This window comes from Bidens hawaiensis, unplaced genomic scaffold, assembly GCF_021521415.1.
Source record: "Bidens hawaiensis isolate Kalapana, Puna unplaced genomic scaffold, B.hawaiensis_p1.1 tig00036766_1, whole genome shotgun sequence".
NCBI classification, from domain to species: domain Eukaryota; kingdom Viridiplantae; phylum Streptophyta; class Magnoliopsida; order Asterales; family Asteraceae; genus Bidens; species Bidens hawaiensis.
This window is the reverse complement of record NW_027505433.1, coordinates 97,532-100,926: the sequence shown is the minus strand read 5'-3', so window position 1 is coordinate 100,926 and position 3,395 is coordinate 97,532. Positions and strand designations below refer to the sequence as shown.

The 3,395-nt window shown below is 32.4% G+C and overlaps 1 long non-coding RNA gene across 1 annotated transcript; it reads left to right on the top strand.

The window, feature by feature from the left end:
- Positions 1 to 963: 963 nt before the first annotated feature.
- LOC143613165 (uncharacterized) lies at positions 964 to 2,560 on the top strand. The gene is made up of 2 exons (XR_013150068.1): positions 964 to 1,018; positions 1,060 to 2,560. It is a non-coding gene; the product is annotated as an uncharacterized LOC143613165 (long non-coding RNA).
- Positions 2,561 to 3,395: the final 835 nt, after the last annotated feature.

Below are 3,395 nucleotides of genomic sequence, written 5' to 3'. Positions count from 1 at the left end.
TTAACATCATCACCTCTTAAACCCATAGGCATGGGTGTTCTTGCCAACTGTTTTGCTTTATTAACTTAAAAGTTTGTTTTTGTTGATAAATTTATAGTGATCGAGCACTGTTTAATACTAAGATAAATGCACAGTTGGTTGTAACAATAAATATATTTTTATATGTATTATAAGTATTGAATAAATGAGGTGATAAGAATTACGGAAGTAATAGTTAGTAATAAGTTATATAACTTTATAATATGTGAGTTAAAATAAATAATAAATTTATAAATATAAAACCCATCAAATTTATTTATTAAGATTAAGACTGAACACGTAAATACTATTATCATGAATCGTCATACGGTAATATAATAAAATAAAAATTAACAAAGTCTAAAGAACAAACCAAGGTGCCACGACCTGAATCTAACGCGCAAACTTTTAAATACGACATTGTTGTAGGATTTTGTGATCGTGTAAAAGCAATATGTGTGTCTCGGTATTTTTATCATCGGTTAAGGTACGGATCCATACCCCCTCCTTTGTTATCTGTTTCGATTGTGATAAACCCTATTGACTAAAACCTGGAACTCTTAACGTCATTGGCTTTCTGTTTGTTTAATGTTTTTACAATTATTTTGTTTCACTTCAACAAGATACTTGAAACTTGTATGTTCCAGGAAATAGTGATATGAATTTCGAACATCATGGTAAACGGAACTTTGATATCGTATCTGGGTGTGGTGGATTCGTTGCGGTACATCCTATATATAAACACCCGGTTATGTTATCAAGGTAATGTTAATCAAGATGTGCGGGCTTCATGTTACGCTCAGTTTAACTATATGTTATACTTTGTTCAGTAGCATGTTATTTGTTCGTCACGTTTTAATAAAAACAAGCATGTGGTAGATTTAAATTTATTTACTCATCACTGAATGTTCCGATACCGATTTTTTTAAGGCTTCAATATATATATATGCTCTGTTACCCTGAGTGCTTCGCTTCTCGTGGAGTGTCCCACGAGCGTGTTGTTGTGGCACCGGCAACATGTGCTCCTTAAGTGACGGAGAGATTAGTTCACGGCATCCCTAGGTACAGGTGTGGTACAAAGCTACTAGGAGGCGTATGGATCGATCCTAGCTCTGTTTCAGTTTCAGTTTCTGGGAATGGATGTAGGTGTGCCAACCTGCCCCATTTCATGTGATTGGTATACAGGAATGGCCCCCTGTATATCGTCACCTCTGTTTCTGTTAATGTTTGGCTCATGGGTACATCCGTATAATATGAACTATCTGTTACTGTTTAAATTATCTGTTATTATTATGAAATATTTATACCGTTATGAATCATCTGTTACTGTTTTGAATTATACGTTACTGTTCTGACTCAGAAGTTATTATTTTGACCTATCCGAAAGTGTTTCAGTGTACTGTTTACGCGAATGTTTTATTAATTGTTTACTACTTATCAAAACTGTTTTATAGTTACTGAAAACGGTTTTTCTATCGACATCGTAAGCTATTTGTAAACTTATTATTTTTAACGAAAATATTTTAATACTCGAGCCTACTATTCCGTACTGGGCATTTGGCTCATTCCGTAAATTTTTCTTTCACACAGGTTCACAGGTTACTTTGGGCGGGATGGAGAGAATGAAATAAATATTAGGATGCTTATGAAGGTTTCTAAGTAATGAAATTATGTCTTCTGCCTCTGCATACCTCTGTACGATGTGACACGTCAGCCGTATCCGGGTTGGGGTGTTACAGTTATGGTATCAGAGCAAAGACCCTTTCCTGTAGAAAACTTAAACATAGGTATTAGGCCTGTGAGGAATGAGTAGATTAGTACTTAGGTATATCAGAATTTTGATAAGTTAGGATTTAGGTATATGTCTTTTGGTATCCATCTTTGTTGTTCTTAACCACGTCTTCCTACTAGTAGATGTCTCTCTATCATTATTTCTGTAACGACCACCATTACGCTGTCACCGAACCTCATTCCCTTAGGTGAATAATTGACGACCTCCGATTTTACAGACCGCGTTTGTAATTATAAAGAATGACGTTTTAAGGTTTTAACAAATTGTTTTGAAAGTGAAGCTAATTCCGGATTCGATAAAGCACTCCATTGAAAGAAGTGATTCCCTTGGCTCTCCAATTTAAAACTCTCTACAATATAAGAGTAGCATGTTCGAAACTTCTTGCTAGTGTTTTTACTATATAAAAAAAAAAAAAAAACACTCTACCAGCTTAATAAATAATATAACTTTGCTTAAGTATCAGTTTTACAAGAGGAAATTTACTATTAGTGTTGTTAAAAATAAATAACTTAATATATATTTTCAGTTCGTCATCTTTAAATAAATAGTACCACTGACTGTAAAAATAAAAAAAAAAAAAAAAAAAAATCAACCACACCTCACCCTGTGACTCTGAATTTGTTTTGTATCATCTCTAGCACCTTAATATATTTCCAACATTTATCTTACCCACTACCCTATGCGACTGGATATAATTCCCGTAAATGAAATCAGTACTAAAGGAACGAAACCCAACCATAAAAAAAACAACACATTACCGTCGTTCCGTTTGTTCTTTTGTTCCCGGTGAAACCACTGTGGCACTGCCGCCCTTTTTGGCAATCACCGTCATACGCCGCCACCATGATACTTATAATGAGTAAAGCTCTCATTTAAATGTTTCATTAAAAGTTCGTTATACAAGTAAGGATGTTTAAATGTTTTCATCACCTACCGTTAAAGATACCGATACTGATATTGTTACCTTTTATTTATACGACTTTTTATTTTCGGTTATAGATATTGCGTTTAGATGCTGATACATATTTTACTTATCGTTTTAACCACAACTTTGTTACCACCATTTATGTAACTATTTTACTACTATAGTCGTCCAACAATCATTTAACCATAACTATTTTACTACTCTTTAAACATAGATCTTTTACTAAATATTTTTTTAAAACACATTTATTTTACTATCATAATTTTTTTGTCTTATCTGATAGTTTTGACATATCGTTACATATATTGTTTTGAAATATCGTATACCAATACTCTTTTGATCCACCCCATATCATATTATTTTTCCTTGAAACATTGATTTTTTTATGTCATGTGCTGAAATACTTTCATAAAACAAGTTTAATATATGATGTCTAACAATTACATATTTGAATACATACCTTTAATAAGTCTTCGTTCACCGTTATAATCGAACAAGGTGTTTCTAAATCTTGTATTCTTACCGATTTGAATAATAGCGTAGTAATACTTATAGTAATAATAATCACAATGGTTAATAATGACTGTATTAACTAGCTAATTTTAAGTTTATGTATATATACATATACATATTAAAAGGTTACTCGAGTTGTTGAATGTT